Source organism: Aulonocara stuartgranti (assembly GCF_965226115.1).
Source record: "Aulonocara stuartgranti genome assembly, chromosome: 18".
NCBI classification, from domain to species: Eukaryota; Metazoa; Chordata; class Actinopteri; order Cichliformes; family Cichlidae; genus Aulonocara; species Aulonocara stuartgranti.
Genome location: NC_138954.1, coordinates 11800738 through 11823727, shown reverse-complemented (window position 1 = coordinate 11823727; position 22990 = coordinate 11800738). Strand labels below are relative to the sequence as shown.

Genomic DNA, 22990 nt, shown 5'->3' with positions numbered 1-22990 from the left:
GGATCAAAACAACATAAAAAAAACTAAAACCTTTATCAGAAGTAAAATTCACAATATGAACCATCATTTCATTTAAAACATGTGCTTGTTTCATAATGTAAGTTTGATACCTAGCTCAGTCATGACTGACTCCATCCATCACTAATTAACTCATCGCTATCGCTGTTTAAATTTTTGCATAACCGTTCAGTGGAAGAATTCGACAGCACCAGTGATCAGCTGCAAGGGAAAGCTAGAAAACATTGACTGAAGGGTCAGGGGTCACTAGAGCTCATTGCACCTGACAAGCCTCTGCCATCTGTAATTGGATTCTGCATCATAATAGGTGGTGTTTCACAGAAGGAAAGAAGCACAGCTCTGACAAAAGGCTTGCCTGCGAATCATATTAAAAGTCCACACCTTGCTTGTGTGAAGAGTGCCGTAGACAGTTTATAAGCAGTTCCAATTTTACATATACCTAAACAAAAGACACCATTGGTCTGGAAGTTTTCTGCAACATGTTTTGTACTAACCTTTTAATTAGCAGTGTCAGCAGTGTGTTTCTGTGCAGCAACAGTGGCAGTGTGGTAAGTACTACCTTTTACCATCAACAAGGTTCTGGGTTTGAATCCATTAAGCGGCCAGGGCCTGTCTGCATGGAGCTTGTTCTTCTTTTGCCCGTGTGGCTATTCTGACATACTCCCACACTCTAAAGACTGGGGTGAGACATGTATGTTAGATTGACTGATGATTCTGAATTGGCCATCAGTGTGAATGACCGTCTGTCTCTCTGTTCTGGCCCTTTAAAAGACTAAATGACAACTTCTCCATGGTGTACCCTGCTTTTTGCCTTATAACACATGAGAAAGGCTCTAGCTTCCCTCAGAAGTGGATGAACGGTTAAGAAGGGGGCAGACTTTTTTTCTTTTTGTAAAGCGCAGACAGAAATTGCATGAGGCACATCAATCTTACTACGATACACAAAATCATGCTCTGTTCGCTTGTTTGTTTCTTGGTCCTTGAACTACTCCTTGACCACATGGAGTTTACTAGCCAGATTGTACACACAGGTATATCTTATGCACCTGAAGGTTCTTAGCTGTATTAGATACCGAGATGTTGTCTAGTAACCAATGGACTAAAATGGCTCATTTTACCATTTATGAACATATAATACCCCATGAAATCATCCTATCATTTTAATTTAACAACAATTACATGTCATTTATGTCCACTCAAGGTGAATTATTCATGAAATCTCCTGCAATGGGGAAGTATGGCATAAAGAAATAATCTCCCACCACTTGATTTCTATTTTATTACATGTAGCATGGAAATGGCTCAGTTAGTTAAACACAGTCTTATTATTATGTTATTTCATATTTTTTATGTACATATTGCACATTTGAGTCCTTGCCTAAAAGGCAATGTTAGATTTCTTCCTATATAACATTTGTAAATCAGTCCCCTTATGATGTAAAGTGCCCTGAAAAGATTGTTCTTGTGCTATTTAAATACATTTCTTGTGAAAATGAATTTTGTAATTATTACCTACAAATGAAACTGTGGATTGCTTCCTGTATCTGTGCTAAGAACCAGGAGGAGGCAGATGAGACTGTGCTTTGTGGTTTGAGGTGTTGTTGTACTTAATACACCTGCCTATTTTGCTTTCCACCACCTACTGTTTGGCAGCTGGGATAGCTGGTGGGTGGCATTTGCTGACTGAGAGAGGGTGTTGTAGAAGAGACCTGTGGGCCAAGAAGAGACCTGTGGGTGTGAGAGACAGATGCCTAGGCCTACAGTGCTGAGCACCGAGTCAAACCTTGTACGCTATACTGCATGTTTGCACCAACTTGTCCAACAGGCAAAGCTACGTGGGAAGTAGCACATTTCCCTGACGGTTGGCGTGTGTCAGGTTCAGCACTCTTTGCTATAGGGAGAGACCTGTGGGTATGAATGATGAGAGCTTTTTTATATGATGTGGGGTGCTGACATCAGCCCTGTGTCACCTGAGCTATCCACCATGATGCATGACACACCGAGATGTCATGATTATTTCCAGCAACCTTGCTGAAAAGTGACAGTACAGTATGTGAGAATGTGATTTAAGCAAAACACTGCTGAATACCATTTGAGATTAGGTCACTGACATGTAAAGACAGTACAGAGCATTGTGTCATGGCATCTCATAACTATGACTTGTTGAAAATCAAGTGTATAAAGATGAAAGGAATGTGATGTTGGGAAATTTAAAAAAAAAAAGCCAGAATCTTCACTGTTACCATTAAATAAAATAGATGTAAACATCAGAAACTGTCAGTTTCAGAAAGTTACAGCTAATGTTTCTAAACACAAACACACACTGTGTAATATCAGACATGTGTCACTATGCTTCTGACTCTTTGTTCAGTTGACATGCATTTCATACACAGATATGCATTTCTGTTAACTCCCATTGTAACATAAGCATACTGTAACCATATGCTACTATAGAATTGCTGAGTGGACACAAACATGACACGAAAATTATGCCAAGCCAAGATGTGATTGTTGCATTTGCTTATCTAAATGCCAACACAGTTAGAGAGAGAGAGAGGGAGGGAGAGAAATAGTATTCACAATATCCTGAGCAGAACTTTACAGGAGAACTGCATAATGCATAATAAAACGGTTGTGTTCAAGCCACTGCTTCCAAAGAGCCAAACAGCAGCCCAGCCTGGAAATATATGTGCCAGTCATGTTGTCCCACTGAAGCAAGATCATGAGAGAACTGTGTGATCTGTTCATTAGGCTACTGTATCCACATCATTAGCATGTTCTTAGTTCAAATACTTTGGTAGGAAGATCCAAAAATGGACCTCATTCACAAAACTGATTTGTCAATATTTTCCTAAATGTGTTCATACTCTCCAAACAAATTTAGAAGACCCTCTGACCATATATGCAAACTAAGTTTAAGGGCTAGCTATCTCAGATAATTTACACACACCCTTAACTGAATACAATTGCTAGCACTGGAGAAACAGCATTGAGAACTTGGAGCCTCAGATTTTGTAATTAATTAAAAACTAATTGCATAATGGATCAGTGTAGATGTCGTATGTTGTTATCTGGTTATACACCGAGCTAAAGTGTCACCACATTAAATATTTGAAACCATGGAAAAATGTAATTTTTCCGGCTTCCTTGGTGGCCACTGTTGTTTCAATTTTTTTGTTGGAATTTCTTCAAGTAACTTATTTTATCCAGGCTAACACTGGATTCAAAGTACAATGATGTGGTATACAGTCATTATATCTTACCCTGTAAAGCTAATCTAAACCTAATCTGGTTAGTCTAAAGATTATGGGCGACCGTGGCTCAGGGGGTTGGGAAGCGCATCTGTAACCGGAAGGTTGCCGGTTTGTTCCCCGGGCTCTCTGTCCTGGTCGTTGTGTCCAAGACACTTCACCTACTGCCTACTGGTGTTGGCCAGAGGGGCCGATGGCGCGATATGGCAGCCTCGCTTCTGTCAGTCTGCCCCAGGGCAATACTCAATCATAAACCATCAGATTCTCCTGTGTCTTAATGATAGAGATATGATATTGACGAGTCTGTTAACATTTTTCCAGGCCTTCTTTCCTTTCTTCGAATAAGGTGGACTTTATTAATGTAGTAGCGCTGTTCCAGTCTTACCTACCAAAGTGCTTAAAGCATACACCTTTATTACTATATTACTCTACAGTGTTTTTCCTCTTGTGCACACTTACACTATTGATCTGTCGGGAGCAGCTGTGTTGTTTTCAGTTTGTATTGTGTTTAACTTCTTCAAATTTTTTCTCCATAGTATAGATTCATCTTCCACTTGTTGGCATTAGACTTTGTAGTAACTGGAATTGGTCAGATGCTGCCAAGGTCATGTCTTTCATGTGCACTTTCATGCAGGGGAAACCCTGGGTTAACAAAAAGAGTTGATAACTAAGGGTAAGGGAATCCAGATAACAGAGACGTATGCTAGGTATTTTGAACTCCCTTTGTAATGCAGGGACCTACTTTCTTGCCTTTAGCGGTGTAGGCTTGCCTTTCACATTGTAACCAGTTTCTCCATTTCACCTGGAGGTTTTTAGAAATGGGGCACTATGCCGATTGTGTGCAGATTTCACAAGCCTTTCAATGGTAAGAACAAAATATTCTGGTGCACAGGGTTTTATGAATGTTTTATGATGGTAAACGTACATATGCATTTGTTTTTTGTGCAGGGTAGGACCATTTTCACATAAATATTAGTGAATGACCACCATTCTAGTCAGCCCTCTGGATTAATTCATAAATGAAGCAACAAGTTGCGAAACTTTGTAGATACATAGTAAACATAGTAAAACTATAATCTGAAGAGGGAAAGTTTTTGAAACCCTTATTTGCGGCAAAGTTTCAAACTTTCTAAGAACTTTTTAAAGAAGTTAAAGGTACACTATTTATTTATTTAGAATTTACCAAGACTACAAGGACACTGACCAAACAAAAATTCATGAAACCTGGCCAGAGTTGTAGCATGGGCAACATCAGAACTGACTGAAGTAAGTTGTAAGATTTTATACGATGTTCAAAATGTACTCTCTGGCTCCCCTTCTAGTTACTCTTGTTAGTATAAAATATAAAAAAGTAAACTATAAGTTTTAAAATGTATAAAAATCTCAGGCATAGAAAAGGAAAAAGGGCAAATACACATTGTAAGGCACGTTGATCAGGGGGCATAATAAGAAATAGCAATCAGCAGACTTGGGAAGCATTCTTGTGTAACTGCTTATATATGGGTCATTCTTGCTGTTTCCACATTATTACATGAGTGAAAATAATAATGTGTAATAATTATTGTGCAGTATATCTCAAAATTCAAAGGCAAATTTACAAATGTAGCCATCCATCCTTTGGGGCTGTATGTTTTTTGACTGTATTACTTTTCGTCCACTTCCTAGTTTACTTGTACAAGCAGGCAGATACTCCTAGGTTTAACGTGTGTTTTTTCTTTGTGATATTGAAGATCTGTCAAAAGTATTTCTGTGTTTTTACCCAGCACTGCTAAATGTTCAAACTTCTCAAATCCAAAAAGGTTACAGAGTTGGTCAGAAAAAGATTAAATATTTATTTTGCAGTCAAGTTACAGACCATTGTTTAAATGTTCTAATACAAAATCCAAAGTCCCTGATGCTCCTTCAGTTGATCTAACAGTTTCTCCTTGTTCACTCGTTCTTCCTTCAACTAAACAGGTAAATATGGCTCAGCATAGTAATGTGAGCAACAGTGCATGGCCCTGGAATTATGCCTGTCTGATGTTCACCCTTGAGACACAGTTGAACAGTTCAGTGCTGAACCAGAGTAGAGCAGCAAGAATGAATATGCACTTTGACTGGGTGAGTAGAAACCGTAACCCCCTTAGCCAGGCTGTCTGACAACCTCCTGCTGTTTAGTACTTGACTTGTGGCAGCTTACATTTCTTTTCTTTATGGATGATATGTTTTAGTGGCTCAAAAGCTAAGCTGCTCCTAAATGATAAGAGGAAAACTTTATTATATACTTGTTAAGCTTGGTCACTTAATTTACCAAATTATTATTTGGAGACTGACAAGGAATCTATTTGGAGGACAAATAAAAGTATGTATTGAGGTTATATAAATATAGAGGTTAGATAAAGATATAATTTATCTAACCTCTTTCTTTGTTTGTTTCTTATGCCACAATCAAAGTGACAGTGATTTCCACTAAAGTGGTGTCAGAATGCAATTACTGACCTAGTAACAGAAGAACGCAGTATACAGAATTGGCGCCCTTCAGAAATACTTGTGGAACTGTCGTATGTAAAAGTAATTAAGTACTTGTTTATCCCCAGCTGAAATTTTTGAGAAGGGTACCAACAAGTGCCTTTTATACTCCCTCGTGCAACAGCTCCCTGAATTCAATAGGTGCAGAAATCCTTGGCTGCTGAGGGTTGAAGATATGCACATTACTTTGAAACTGATCAACAAAAGGATGTGATGGTAAAGTGCAGAGATCTTGCATGTGTTCTGCTTATGAGATCAGGGATTTGTGCTAATACCTGGGCAGTTTCAGGGTTTCTATTATTAACTGTCAGTTAAGTTACACTGGATCCCTGGTGATGTTGCAGAGAGCAAAACAAGCCGTATGACCAGTGTAACAAATTAAAATGAAAAGTAATTAGAAATGTGTAATACACTGTCTTTTTGAAAATAATGGCCCCAAGACTTGGGTAGGGCTGCTTTAACTGTGGGAGCCAGCATGGCCAGTGGACTAACAACAGCAGGCCAATAATTTGCAGGTTGTACCTGCTGTTATCAACCTCTTTCACTGCAGATGACCAGCATCCTCTCTTTGATTTTGTTTCTACCATTTTACTGAGCATTTCAGAATTGTTGAATGAAAATCCAGTCCATAATTCAAGTGAACTTAAACTGTAAACATAAATTTCCTATTCTAGTCAAATGTATTTTGACACAAAAAGAGGCTATACATGAAGAACAGAACAATAAATTACAATGATCCCAAACTTTTCAGGAATATTATATACACGTGCACCTATGTTTTTACTGCATACATAGATCACAAAGTTGTGCTTTGACCTATAGCAACATCTTCATTACTTTCTTTGACATAAAGGCCTTAGAGGCCTTACAGTAAAGAGGAAGTTAAGTTACTGTAAAGCACTTCCCTGTATGGTCTGTCACAATGAAAAAGAAGCTCAGTGGAGCGAGAAGAAAGAGGAGCACATGGGATGTGAAAGGCAGGACTGGGGCTAAGTGTTGTGTAGAAACAGGCAGTGACCTCATGGGAAAGGTACACACCATCTTAGTTCATGAATTGGCTCCAGATGGGAACTGGCAAGTGGGAAAAGCGGAACAGAATTGTATTGACAAGCTATGCCTGGACAGGCCCTGAGCAAAGCCATTAGCCATGTTGCCGAGTCACCAGGGAAAGCTCCGTCGGTTTGAGATTTCACTTCACCTCAGTGTTGATGGGGACACTCTCCACCCGTCCAGTACAGCAGCCAAACACTTCGACAGAGCCTTTATCAAAATACTGATGAGAAAAGCATCACACAACTCACTTCATTTTTTCAGGCTCATTTTCTAATGAAATTACAAAAATCTTTTCTTACTTTTACTATGTTCTCACAGAGAAAGATGAGGGTAAATGACATAACTGGGTATTTATCAGAAGATTTCACCACTGTGGTTCTGTCAAGATGGTGCTTGTTTCTAAATACTAAATAGTGATTATTATGTACAATTATCTAGAATAGAATATTAGGATATTATGGAACACTCAAAATGATTTGCCTCATTGGACGCACAAAGAAATTAAAAGAAATAATAATCCCTTCATTTTCCTGCACTCATTCAATTCAGAATCACAAGGGAATATAACCTATCCCAGCTGTCATAGGACACGAGGCAGGGAATACCCTGGACAGGTCACTGATCAGTCGCTGATATAAAACATAAAGACAGACAACCATTCACACCTACACCCAAAAATTAACCTTTGGACTGTGGGAGGAAGCTGGAATACCTGCAATACCAAACAGAAAGGATTCAGAAGCAGGACCTTCTGGCTGTGAGGAAGCAGAACTAACTACCATATGACGAGAAATAATAACTGTATGGTATAATGTAGCACATTCAACAAACTTGCCAATGTGCTGATTCAATGAACGAATAAATAAATAAACAAATCTGCTTTCTGTCTAATTGTCATAAGACCTGCAAAGAGATGGGTTTCATCATTAGCTGAGGGCCGTGAGTAAGCAGTAGTTTTTATTCAGATCATTCAGATAATCTTTTTAGTCTTAAATTAGTAGGTAACACGGTAAAAAATGCAATGAGAAAAAGAAAGAAAGAAAATAGGCAATTTTGAGAGTTTAACAAGATGTTACAGCCCATCTCTATGTTATAAAGTGAGCATCCAAGTGCAGGCCCCACTTTTTGACAGCAGTGACAGACATGATGTGGAGCTCACCCGGCAGTGCTGAGAGAGGCGTCTATTCTGATCAGTTCCACTTGGAGCAGGATATCTGGAGTGAACACTGTCAAAACCCTCTGCAGTCCTCTTCCCAGCTGAAGACAACCATGCCACAGCGCATCCGTATAGACAGGCCTCAATACCTCTGTCGCTGCAAGAGAAAATTTTGTGACTGTGTGAATGCATAAAAAAGTTAGAAGATGGTATTTTTCTTTAATGTGGGGCAAATATATTGGGGTAGACAAGCTTTAAGAATTTTTGATAAACCCCACCATATCAGCAAGCTAGATAGAATATTTTTTTCAGGAGTACTTTAAAAGGATTTGTAGCTTTTTAAATGGTACAGATTTTGTCACATTGATGTAGTGGTATGTTTTTTTTAAGGATTATGGATGATGTGATTATCTATGTTATTAATAACAAAAATTAAAACCAGAATCAAATTTTACAGTGCACTTGTTTTTGCCTTCCAATCCATCTTTGAACCTCTCTCTCACCTTATACAGTATGTATGTGAATGCATTCTTCCTCCTCTAACTTGTCTATCACCACCTACAGTATGTGTTGGCGTGCGCCTCTGTGTATGCATGTGTTCACTGTCTGACTCCATAAGCCAGTGGAGTCGAGGGAGTTGTCAGAAGGTGGTTGCCCTGGTTTCCTTAGCAAGAAAGATGAGCATCTCCTGCACAACCCCAGAACAAAGATGCAATCTGCCTGAATGCAGCAAATAAAAAATAACCATTAGGAAAAGCTCTGAAAAAAGGGAAACTCTCGTACAAGGCAAAATTAAGTAGATTGAGTCTGACCATACTGAGAACGATGAGCAGCTCTGTCATTATTTTAGTGTTATGCACCTTGGACGGGTGGCAGAACTGGAGGACCGTGTGCCTGGCGGGACTGTCGATCGAGGAGGCTGAAGATATCTACCTATTCGGAACCATGATAACAGGGTTCACGCTGATCGGCGTTGGCTTAGCCCTGGTTTATCAGAGAAATAAGAAAGCGGAACCGGCTGTTCAAACCCCCACAAGGCTGCCCGCTGGATTCGAAGCGATGGGACGAGGTGCGACCTCTCACAACGAACGTAATATGGTCAACACCTTGGAGACGCTTACAGCTGCTGTGAAGGCTCAAAACAACACCATTGAGCGTATGAGGGGAAACATCAGAGAGAGGCCTGCTCAAAATGAGACCCTTGAGCGACAGTTGGAAAACATCGCGGAACGGATCACTGCAGTTGTGAGGTCTCAGAATCAAAAGACTGACAACACCACGGAACAGAAGTTTGATACCATCATGGGGAGGCTCGCAGCTCTTCAACGGGAGATCGAGAGACCAGCCTCGGAGTGCTAGAATTCAAGCTGCTCACAAAGGAGAAATCAACAATATGCAACATTTGGACACCACGGCCCCAGCTGCAGGCCCAAGGCTGGAGCCCACCAAAACAACTCCCTGATAACGACTGTGTGATGACTATTCTTCCCGCCCCATGAAGGACACCTGGATTGGCTGGAGGACTGTTTACTTAGCCTGATAGGCCGAAGGACACTGTCTCAGCTAAACTATGGACACGCACACACACACACACTTACACTGATAAGCACTCACTCATCCCCCTCCCTTTCCAACGCCTTCGATGCTTGTGCCCTACCGGGGATGATAGCAGTCAACTGGACCAGCACAGATGCTGCAGGACCGGATGCGCTGTCTACGCCGGCTCTCTCTTACCCTTTACCCGCCCCTGTTGCTTGTCTCGTGTTTCTATGGTGTATTGATAGTCATGTGCTTTTGTGCTGAGGTGTTTTTTCTTTTATCAAACTGTTCTCCCACTAGGAGCTCAGTCTGAGTGGAGTTTTTTTTCTCCTCCTCTTACCTCATGTAGTGTATTTTCGTTGTTTTTTTCCTATCAGCCTACCTTCTGACATGTCTGCCCAATGTGATGTTTGTGTAAAGTTGGTCAGAAGGTTCCTTTGTGAGTGCGCATGTGCCATTAGCGTGCTGCCTGCTGTAACCCCTAATTTCCCTCGGGATGAATAAAGTATTCTGATTCTGATTCTGATTCACAGTAAATCTGGATTATGAATCCTCATCTGATGGGAAGCAGTAAATTGTGTCAGAGGATTAAAACTCTTCCGCACACTTGTCTCGGCTTCTTGGGAACAGTTTGTTTGCTGTACTTGTGTCTGAACTCCTCCACAAGCTGATGGATTTTGAAGATCCAGAACACAGCCTCCTTGGGCTGTGTTAAATGAATTAGGTAGGCCTGAGTAGCTACATTTTTAGCTTCGTGCACTAGATGCACATTATCCTGAGCTGTTGAAAGCCTAAATACCTGCTGGGCCTCTCTATAAACGTTCAGCTGCCATCAAGAGCCCACAGAGAGGTCGGAAAGAACGAGAGACTGCACAGGATAGAGAGAGTGTTCAGCAGAGAGTGGCTGATGACAGCAAAATCAATTAATTGAATGAGTGGACAACTCTTGCATGGATCGAGTTTCACTGCTTTGATAAAAACAAAGTGTACATTACGGTAAAAAACGAGTTAAGCACCTGGAGGCTGAGCAAAGATACTGACTGTACTCATTGCTTCTCATCTCTTACAGCTACAGAGGCTCCCTGCGTTATGCTGCTGCTCACACAGACGCCGAGGCACCAGAAGACGCCTTTGCTTTCCCTCCCAGGAGAATAACATCCTCCATCAATATTTAAGTTTGTTTATGTTTAGCTGTTTCACTTTATTGACCATGCTCAGGGAACTTAATATTTTCCTTTCTTGTCTTTGTTTTCATATTGCAACAGCTCCAAGCCGCTAGGTTTGCATGTACTGTTTTGTCTAGGTTTCTTGTGTTAATTCAGTTTGTCCTAGAAAACACAATCAAAAGCATTTCTAAACTGTCCTGCTAAACCTTGAACTAAAGGCCTTATCATTTCTTTCTCTTTATGAATACCATCAGTGCTGTTTTAACTTGACTCTCTTCCATAAAAGCGTCAACATTACCTACATACAAACTGTTATCAGCAGTTTCATTCACCTCTTCTGTCCAGTGTTTTACCCTGACAATATCTAGTTCAGTGCTCACTTATTTTAAGTCTAATGATCTATGACAGCCCAGGAACTCTTACAAAAGCCTCACTGGTTTGCTACCAGCTTTATTCATGATTAAGATTAGACAAGATAACCAGATCACAGGTGCACCGCATCAGTCTCTGCTACTGTCAATGGGATTACCTGTCCTCTGTAGCCCAAGCTGTACAGAGGGAGGGATAGAGGAAAGAAGCTGGGGAAATAGGTCAAGCACACAGATAAGGGCAGGTGTTCTTTTGAAGATGTGTCTACAGTCTCAGAGGGACCAAGTACCGCAAAACATTACAACTTCAATAAAAAAGAGGGAGCTCCTGTTAAACTCAGTGCAGGGGTACAAGAGGTTCTGTTCAATAAGTTTGATTAAATTCAGAAGTGCGTGTCTTAGCAGCGTAATTATTGGATTTAGAGGATATCCATTTCATTGCTGTAATGTTCAACACACTCTCTCTTTTTCTCAAACACGCAGATAGTAAGATTAAATGTGAAATAATACTTTTTTGTGTGGTTCACTGATTTCCTTGCCTACAAGTACCATTAAAAATATACAGGTCCTTAAAGCTTTATCAAGGGGAAATAAAGCTTTTGCTAATAGAGATCCTGCTTGTTACTCAAAATGATACTACACTGAAGCATAGGGAGTTTCAGTCAACAGTCACACGGAGATTTGAATAGCAAAAAGCTTTACATACACAATATTTAATACTAAAAAAGTAATTTTTTGATCAGATAACTCATTTGAAGTAAAAGTTAATACAATACACACATTTCATTATTGCACGTAAATGTTAGGGACTACATTTTTTCTTCCTAAAATGGTTATAGTGTAATAAAAAGAGGGTCAAAGATCCTGTCAACAAATCATTCTAAATGTTGAAGCTTTATCCCCCCCGATGTTATCATTCTTCTGTGTAAGCGAACCATTCCCAATGAAATGTGGGATTTTATCTTAATATACAGAATTCCACTTTAACAAGATAAGTTCTCAGGTGCACCCAGAGGGATGATGTCATTGTGATGAAAGGCAAAGTGGTCATGTCTTTCATGTCGACAATCCCTCCATTAAATACCAGATGAAAGAGCAGCTAAAGAGAAAGGAGAGCTGGTCATGCTGGATGGAAAAGACAAAGCTGATGCTTAGAACAGTGTTTCAAGGACAGGTGGCATTGTGACTCTGCACTGACAATGAATCTGCCGACCCCTCTGTCATCTTGGGAAGTAGCTTTGACCTCGGTGACGGATTTTGCATTTGGCATCCTTTTGACTTTCCTCCAATGCCGACATGAAAAAGAATCCAGATACTTTGAAGTTAGGTGTCAAAACACAAGTCCTCACTTGCTATTGAATAAGTTATGACAGCACCTCTTGTGGACAAAATTTGATTCTTCAAGGTTTGTTTGGAAGAAGTTTAAAAACACATACTTGTAATGCTGCAAAAAGTAATGTGGCAACATATTTCATGGTATAAGGTTGTGGTTTATATGCTATAGGTGTAGTTAAAAGAAGATAAAATGTTTAACATCTAACAGTAAAACTTGTGAAATTATAAAATATAGTATTGTATACCAACCAAAGAAACAACTGATCTGCAAAAAATAAGTACATTTTCTATTTTTGTAGGACTTTTTTCTCCTTAAACTTAACTGTGTTGCTATTGTGTATATGTATATGTATGCTAATATCTTTTATATTGGACGTTTTTTATGAGTGGGGTTTGTCTGAAAACCCTTTTGTTTTATAAAGCAAATTTAACCTTCGGACATTAATTGTTTAAATTAATTATTGTGAGCAGGAGAAACAGATTGTTACATATTGTAATTATTTTACTCACACGCCTACCATTTTGCCTTCAGGAGAAATCAACTTCAACAAGATGCTGGTGACATGATGATACTCGCTTCCACCACCAGTGGGATACAGTGAAAGATTCGTCTGTAATTTGGTTTTCTATACAGGTACTCATTCATAAACATAGCAAGGGAGGGTGTGTTTTCCATCTGTTATATAAAAAAATAAAAAATTTACAAGACTCTGCATGTAGCTCATTATATGGATTTCAAACAAGCCATCATATCGGTTGTATAGCAGTTTAGCTTGCCAAGATTTAATTGTCTGTTACCCCAATGTCAGTTGATGCTGCTATTTGCTACAACCCCCTGTCTCCTCATCTCACCATAGCCATCCCACCCCCTCATTAAGTGAATCGTTTCTTAGGATGCTCTAATGGCTCCTAAATTGTTTATGGGGCAATTTAATTTGTGTGTTAGGAATCCTAATAAACACTCTTGGCACACAGACAAGTAATTATACGATTGGCTAAATAGATAATTGGATGGGCTTGAAGATAAATTAATGCTTCTGAGGAATGCTTTGAAATGCAGTAATTTTTGAAGAAATGCAAAGCAGCAAATTTACAGTATGCCATACTATGATAACTACTGATTTACGAGTCCATAAAACCAGGTGAAATTGCTTTTTTTCTTAGTAAATAAAGTGTGTTTTCAGATTTTGTAAAATATTGTTTGTCGCCATTATGTTTTCTCAGAAAAGAGCAAATATCGAACCACTTTGGGTTTGTGTTTACAATATAATCTAAGCTACCATTGTGTAGCTTCATCCAATAAGATGAACTCTCCCTGGAAATCTCACATATTGCTTTGTTTCACTGAGGAATACTAACCTCTGACAAAGATAAGAGTCTTTTGCTATTGAGGTCAAGCACAATATCAGTGGCAATATAGCATCAACAAGGCTATAATGTAGAATATATTGAATTAGTCCCTTATTCTTAATTTAGAACATTGATTCACAATATTTATTATTAAATTATATTGACCGTATGCCCACAAGTGAGATGCATGAATGATTGCATTTGTAAAAGTGCAGCAACATATATGTACAGAGTGGTATGATGTAATGGTCTTATGTCGTGGTTTGAAGCTTGAACAACGGCTCTGACCATTTTTGCATATCAATGGTGACATGAGACTTCCGTGGGCTTTCCTGGAAGTTTTCATCAGCAGAGCATCAAACAGCCCGAGTTTGTGTCAAACTGAAATCTCTACGCGCCAGAGCTTGAATGATTTATGCATTTGTCATTTCTCATTTGTTGAAACAAGGTGTCAACTTTTTTGTTCCATTGCACCAGTCAAGCCCGCAAAGTCGAAGAGATAAGCATGGAGCAAATGTCCTTGAAGAAAATAGCAAAGTCAACTTGGCAATTTGTTGATGCTCAAGTATTTCCTTGTGAAACTGCACTGTAGTAGTCAGTGACCGTGTAACTTATTTGGTAATCTGTCCTTCGATGATATGGTTTCACAATGGATATTTGTGCATCGTGAAAAAAATAGTGCTCTGTCTCAATAGAAAATTGCTTCGTTTTTAAACACACCTAGTCATGGTAGACTGATTCAATGCTTTGATACACTTTTACTTTGACAAATCACTACAATATGGGCCCAAATATGGGAAAAACCTGGTTATAAGATCATCCCCAAGGAATTGGAAGCGCTCTCTCGTTCAGCACTGATGATGATGTCCATGGGTTGTAGACTTCAGGTAGTCACTGACTACAAAAGGTTTACAAGTATTAAAAACAACCTTTATATTATATTATATTATTTTTTTTATAATATATATATATATATATATATATATATATATATATATATATATATATGTATATATATATATATATATGTATATATATATATATATATATATATATATATATATGTATATATATATATATATATGTATATATATATATATATATATGTATATATGTATATATATATATGTATGTATATATATATATATATATATATATATATATATGTCTATCACACCAGGCAAGACCCCAGGTGCAGGCTGTGTAAAGATGCCCCTGAGACAATCCAGCACATAACAGCAGGGTGCAAGATGCTAGCAGGCAAGGCATACATGGAACGCCATAACCAAGTGGCCGGCATAGTGTACAGGAACATCTGTGCCGAGTATAACCTGGAAGTCCCGAGGTCAAAATGGGAGATGCCCCCAAGGGTGGTGGAGAATGACCGAGCTAAGATCCTGTGGGACTTCCAGATACAGATGGACAAAATGGTGGTGGCTAACCAACCGGACATAGTGGTGGTAGACAAACAGAAGAAGACGGCCGTAGTGATCGATGTAGCGGTTCCGAATGACAGCAATATCAGGAAGAAGGAACACGAGAAGCTGGAGAAATACCAAGGGCTCAGAGAAGAGCTCGAGAGGATGTGGAGGGTGAAGGTAACGGTGGTCCCCGTGGTAATCGGAGCACTAGGTGCGGTGACTCCCAAGCTAGGCGAGTGGCTCCAGCAGATCCATCGGAGATCTCTGTCCAGAAGAGCGCAGTCCTGGGAACAGCTAAGATACTGCGCAGGACCCTCAAGCTCCCAGGCCTCTGGTAGAGGACCCGAGCTTGAAGGATAAACCGCCCGCAGGGGCGTGCTGGGTGTTGTTGTTTATGTGTGTGTGTGTGTATATATATACGTGTGTGTGTGTGTATATATGTGTGTGTATAATCTATGTCACTGTCTAAATACTTATGGACCTATCTGTACATAAACCTACATCTGTATATGCCATGTCTAGAGACTGTGACTCATATATTCACACTGTTTGCCATCAGGTAGTGGTCAGGATAATTTGTTCTGAGCATTTTTCAGACCGACTTTTTGATCTTATCATCTGTGCGAGGTGTAATTCTCATAATCTTCTGTTGATTATGATGATCTGCATAATTCTTTCTTTGGCTTCAATGTTTCAGTGGAATTGATAAATGAAAACTGCTCTATATGAAAACTGAACATTAAAAGTAAAAAGGTGGCTATGGAATTTGATATTTAGCTTAATTAATTAATATATAATTGTTATATATAATTTGATATATATAAAATATATAATGTATAATATATATATATATATATATTATATAATATAGAAAAATATAGTATATAGTAGAGTAATATAAATGTATACAACCTTAAAGGCAACCAAAATTATATATAATGCAAAGCTCAAACTGAGGGTCCAACAGCATGCTTTTCTTTAGCCCTTGTGCCATCATGTCCGTCCATCATACAATGAATCAGATCCCTTGTGGACTAACAGATGGAGCCTAAACATGTTAGTCATTCAAGCATTCATGAAATTTGTTATGGGAAGGATATTCAAAATGCAAACTCAGGACAAAGATTAAATTAGGCACAAAATGTCAATGTCAGGCTGGTGTGAAATGACAAAAACATGCTGAACACCAGCAGTGAGGGATGACTTCCCGTAGAGACAATTCAAACCATGTAAAATCAAACACTGCACCAGATTTTATCTTTGCTCACCCCTCTGAGTGCTCACCATCAGTCTGCTTTCTGCTGCTTCTGGTGACTAGAACTTACATAAATGAAAGTACTGCTTTAAACTGGAGTGTTGCTGTATTATAGAATGTGGCAGCAGTGGTAAAAAGATAATATATCTTCAGTGTAATAAATGTCATGGATACCTGGCTTAAAGGCTCAGGTCACCCCCAGAAGCTGCAACATTTCAGGTTTGTCTTTCAAAATTTTCAAATTTATAACAACCATTTTTTTAACACTACAATGACTATTTTTATAAATGCATAAAGTGTAAGAAAATCTAATGGTTTTGTTATGTATAATAAATTCATGTTAAACTCTGCAGTGTGCACGTGACTCTCAATAATGCCTGTTGCATGACATTTGGAGGATACTGGGTTTCTTTCCCCACATGGCTCATGGGTTGCTTGTTATGTCTATGTGCACAATTATTGTGCATTGATTTGGAGTAATTTCACTGATTCTCATCATCTGATGGGAGTGCACCTACTAACAGTAGATTTACTTCATCAGCCTCTCTCTCTCTCATGTCATCAACAACCTCCCAGTGTAATTTTTTCCATGTGGCGTCAAAAATAATTCAGAAATAAATTATTTTTGAAATCTGAAACAAGGCCAACTGTCTCACTAAATAGTAAGCTTTAAGAGGCAGCAAGAGCTTAATAAAGGCTCTCTCTGTCTCTATCTTCTCCCTCCCCCTGAAGTCATCCTTGTTCCAGACAGGTTTTTATGACAGATGTATCGCCTGCAAAACTGGTCCGATCTGATCATGTAATAAGCCTCAGTAAAAAGGCTCAGTAAATGATGTATTTTGGCTTTGGTCCGATCAGTTTTATTGCATTTTTTTTTATCATATGAACCCACAGTTTCATTGCAACCCTGTTTCCTTGATGCCTTGTTTCTTGGCACTTAAGATAGAGAGTCCATAATAATATAATCCTGTGCATTGCTGACGCTATGTCACGAAATAATGTCACCCTGCATGCCATTAACTTGTGTTATCTCTGTCATAGTGTATTGTTCCTGTTTTGTTATTCTCCTATATTACTGAGGTGGAACCTTTTGGTTGCACCCTCTTTTGCCTTCAGAAATTTCTTAATTCTTAATTCAGCAAGGTGCTGGAAACATTTCTTATTCTTTTCTGGGCACAGTGACATTGATAGCATCCCTCAGTTGCTAAAGAGCTGTAGGTTGCACCTCCTTGATGTGAATATCCCTTTCTACGACATCTCAAAGGTGAATCGAGATCAAAAGCCATTTCAGTATACACTCAGCTTGTCATATTGAAGAAACCAGTTTGAGATTATCTGAGCTTTGTGACATGATGCTAAAGCAGCCATCAGAAGATGAGTACAGTTTGGACATAAACGGGTGGACATGATCAGCAACAGTGCTGGTAGGTAGGCTGTGGAATTTAAATGATGCCCATTTGGGAATCAAAGAGTCCCAAGAAAATGCTTTTGGCACCATTACACCACCAGTGTGAATTATGGATACAGTTAGTAATCTGTTCAAGCCAAATTCTGAGTGGATGTTGTGTATCTAGGCATATTCAGATGACTGTATCTTGCAAAAAAGTATTTGAAAAATGTTTAACTTTATATTACATGTTTACACAAACTGATATTTTTCTGCTTTTGCAAACATTCTTACATACACTGCATACATAACTTTTGGGTAAGTTTGGCCTCATCCTGTCAGTCCAGGAGCTTTTGCTGTGTGTGTCAAAGGAAGGTTTCTGCTGTAGACTTGAGGGATTTGCTAACTAACGCTGAACAGGTGGAGCGAGATGGTGACAGATAGAATGGGAGACAGACAGACGGACAAAACTGAAAAGAATGACAGATACAGAAAAAGAGAGACTGAGAGGCTTGGGAAGAGTGATGCGTACGTGTCTGATATAGAGGGGGTTTAAAGTGCCCCAGGCTAAACCATGTGTAAAGACGGCAGAGCCTGAGAACTCCCTGCTGCTGGGGAAACAAGACAAAACAACAAGCCCAAATGTATAAACTTTAACACCCTGTCCTTCCTTGTAAGTGTATGAGAAAGACCCAAACCCACTCTGACATTTCACTAACTCAGTGTGGGACAGAGCACTTTGAAATGATGGTTCACTTGCAGCTACTGTTGGATTGAGCTGCACTAGGTTAAACTAAAATATCCTTCTGAATTTTTATCGCAGTGATGTCCAAACACTCAAGGTCAGTGGACTCAGAGATTAGATTCACAATATTTATTTTTTTCCTCACTAGCAACCTACAGCTATATGCAGAGGGTTCCCTTTTATAGCTGAATTCGCAATTTGCCAGCAAAAATAAACGTCATTTGTACATGACCAACAGAGATTAGGCTTTTGGCATTTAAAAAACAAAACAAACAAGCAAAACTAATACTTCTTTAAATGCTCCTCTGAATAGTGATTGTCCAGAGTTTAGAAACTGAACCTGTCACTGCTTGCTTTGTATTCCTCAACACATGAAAGCAGTGTGCAGGACACTGCAATAAAAGAAATACTAGGTTTCAAGTGCAGCAGTGAAAATGTCAGTGTTTTTTCGTGTCCGTCTGATGTCCATCTGATGTCCATCTCACACAACAGACTTCCAATCTACTAAATCTGTCAATCCACACTGATTGCTCACCTACACCTGTGAATAACCCGCCCACATAGCACCCACATTTTGTGCGTAAATGTTTCAAGCCTATCCCTTTTTTAACACTATTTATATGTTGTCTAATTTTTAAAAGCTACTATTTGTAATCACTTTCTCTTGACATAACCTGAAATCTCTTTCTTGCATATTTTTTGTCTGATTTATGAACTGTTGCTGCCTAGTGGATTTCTCCTATTTTTCAGCTTCTCTTAGCTCCTCTGTATTGCAGACAGAAAGCTTATTTCAAGGACAAAGCTGGCAAATGGAGCTCGGGGTCATGTGGACTGAATGTGTCAAATACTTCAGCAGAGGTTACCCACAGCTCACATCTTACTTTCAAGAAACAGTTTGTATGAATAGTATACACATCAGCCAAGTCAGACTCCACAGTAGTAAAAAAAGAAAAGAAAAAGAAGATTAAAGTCAATTTTGAACAATAAACTCACCTTCCACCAGTACAGGAGTAGCAAAAATAATTAACTAAAGAGAAAAGTGTTGACCAATGTGCAGTTACTGGAGGTAAGCACACTTTTCTTTTAAGTTACGTAGCTTGTTTAGTTGTGCGCCAATATGAAACTAAATGTAGGTTTTCACCCTCAGCATAACGGAACCATACACCATATAGCATCAAGGCAATGACAAAACCTCTTCCAAATCTAAGACAGAGCAGCGAGACAAGATACTTTGAAAGTCACAATACTAAGGGCATAGGAAATGACTTTAGCACAATAGTAGTCTGCTCAATGTTCAATTATTGCTGATGAAAGGGACATTTTGTGGAGCGGACATCAGAGAGTGGGATTAGTGAAAGTGATTTCCTTGTCCTGGGTTGTTTGACAAAGTCTGCCTGTAATCCTCTTGAAAACTTTGCCTGTCTTGGCTTTTCCTGACCGCTGGCTTTCCTCTCAGCTGAAGATGGCACACAGAAGAAAAAAGGACAAAAAAAAAGATGTCTACTTATCAAGCAGGACCTGCAAAAATATTTAGCAGTAGAGTAACCTAAAATCTGAGTGTCATGAAAATAAAGAAAACATATGTTTTATTCCTCTTTGTCTGTATGCTATGCAAATAAAGAGGAATTTCATGGTACAAATGTTAATAAAGCAGTTTAAATACTAAACATGTCACAACTACAAAAAGGACATAAAAGATATTTTACAAATGAAAATTAAAGATTGACCTAAATTTCAAAGCTTTTAAAGAATTATTTCCTGGTTCACTGTTACCCACAACAGTCAGTGTGAAGATTAATCCTATTAAAGGATAAAAGCCTTGATTAATTTAGTGTAAAGGGAGCAAATAGTGCTTAAAAATGGAATAAAAGCATTATTTCCATAGCTGCTCATAACAAGCCCAAAGCCTTTGCTTAGACAGAAGGTGGCTGATTTTATACACAATTTGCAACAATGAGCAACAAGTTTTACCATCTACAATATGTGTGCATGTGCACTTGGTTATTTTCATTAAGGAGGCAGTGAAACAATGGCAGCTCTTCTATTGTACAGATGATCAGTATAATAATAAATTTGAATTTGGAATATGCTAAATATACTCAGTATTTTCCAGGATCATTTATACATTAAAAAATAGCAAGACTTTTCTGTAATTATTCCCATATTCAAATCCAATAAAGATTAAATTTATAATTCAAAAACAAGATTACCTGAAATTAGTTCAGTTCAGATTCAACTCTAGTTTCAATATGGCTGAAAAATTGTATTCAGTTTGTCTTTCTTTGTGACAATTTTTCATACAGTTCCAAGATCCAACCAAGTGGATCTAAAGACATGAGGATTTAATAAAACATACCAAGATTTGGCAGACAGTCACCATTTAAATAAGGCAGGATTATAAAGATGGAGCACGCTGGTAGCGGTGAGATCCTTGCTGCCTGAGGCTGTCATAGAAGAAAGATTTACCCCACAGAGGTCTTTCTGACAGGGAATGAAGAAAATAATACCTCCTTCACATTTCACATGTGCATGTATATTGCAAACCAAGAAATGGGGCATTCACTGGTTGCATGCAACATCTCCTCTCAGTGGAGAAAAAAGAATTTCTCTATATGAGAGTACAGCAGCAGATAAGGGCATGGTTATACTAGATATGTGTTGACTGAAGATAGCAATTGTTTACATGTTTAGCATATTGTATTTCTCCTAGATAGAATTTTCAGCTTTGCATATTTCTGTAAACATGAACATGACAAAAAGGAACAGACATCGTTCTAAATGTTGTAATGAATTAATGTGAATAATGAATCAATTTGTTTTCTTTGCACTCACCTTTTTTCACTCACTATGTGCTTAAACACCACTCTACATTTAATCATTAGTTATTTTTAATCTTTGGCTCTATTCCTATACTACCTCCCATCACCCACAACCTGTCCCACAATATGGCCATCCCCCCCAGCCTGTTTCTGTTGGAGGTTTCTTTCTGTTAAAAGGGAGTTTTTCCTCTCTACTGTTGCCAAATATTTGCTCGTACGGGGTTGTTTAATTATCGATTGGATTACTGTACGGTCTTGACTTTATAATATAAGGTACCTTGAGGCGACTGCTTTTGTGAATGATGCTATATAAAAAAACTGAATTGAATTAAATTTTAAAAAGAAAGAATTTAAAATAGAAACAGACTTTGAATTGCATTATCAGCAAGAACTGATCATTTCTTTTTTAAGTGGGGATCAATCAATTTGCGGTTCCACCAGCCAGCAACCTTACCTGGAGAGGCCAGTAAAAAAATTAATCTGACGGTTCCATTTTTAGGCCAGATCTAAATTGTTAAATTAGATTCTTGTTTGTGAAAAGACTTTGTTTAAATTTGTAAAAAAGGAGGAGTGGAGTTTTATTTTTTTTACACAGGAAGTTGAATGTCACATTGTGAAGGCTTAGTGTCATAGTCGTAGAAAGTTGAGTGTGATAATAGGTCATCAGATAATAGAGCTACATCCGTTATGTTATATATTCGTTTTTGGGTAATAAAGCTACTCTATTAGATTGACTAGATTAATTAAACTGAGCTAATGATTGTGATTTGGGTTCCAATAAACCCCTTTACAAAGTTATCCACACAAGCTTTTTTGGTAGAAAGCTCTCTGGTTTAAAGGAGACAAGGTTCTCTGAGAGAACGCCCTGAAGTCAAAATTCTTCAATGTGCATTAGGGGTACACCTGATCCTCTTGTGGTGTGAAATCAATATTACAGAAACAACCTCTTATTTTAAGCACCTGCATCTTTTTTCTTATCTTTCTCTCATTCTTTTTTTTAAACTTTTTTTCTATTCATTTCATTCATTCTTACAGCTTCCACAGTCATGAGACCGAAATTTGGTAAAAGCTGCTGTTTTGAATACTCTGTGCTAACTACCACAGCAGTGTTGCTTTAAATTAAGATTGTGGCTATGCAAAAGTAGTTATACTAAAAATGTGTTCAGGTTTAATCATTTAGAACACTTTAAATAACAATTTTAAGTGTGTGCTTAAAGTGCTTGTGGCCTTCATCAGGGGTCATCGACCCTGATGAAGGCCACAAGCCGAAACGCGTTGGTTAATTATTAAAGTTGTTCATCTTCCCTTAAGTGTTGCTGGAGTGCCTGCATTGTGAATTCTTTCATCCTCTCCATGCACCTTGGAAGTAGGTGAAGTTGTACCAGAAATTTTTGCCGTGAACACTTTAAATAAAAATGGTTAAGGCTTTTAAATATAAACAAATGCTACAAAGGCTATTACAGGAAAATGTGATGTTTGTAGCCCCGAGTATGTCAGGAACACAGTAAGCTGCACAATCAGCCAACATTTGCTTCTCTCAAAAACATCTTTCCTTGTCAATATTTAGCAGTGATAAAAGGGCCCAAGCAAGAAAAGGTAAGAATGAGCCACACATTTCA

General features: G+C 38.5%; 1 long non-coding RNA gene across 2 annotated transcripts in view; it reads left to right on the top strand.

Annotated features, from left to right (window-relative positions):
* The window catches only part of LOC309693125, a 62617-nt gene extending 49968 nt beyond the window's left edge, over window positions 1–12649 (top strand). For both annotated transcript variants that reach the window (XR_014272579.1, XR_014272580.1), the window contains exon 5: window positions 10595–12649. This is a non-coding gene — a long non-coding RNA (uncharacterized lncRNA). The remainder of the gene's footprint in view (window positions 1–10594) is intronic.
* Window positions 12650–22990: the final 10341 nt, after the last annotated feature.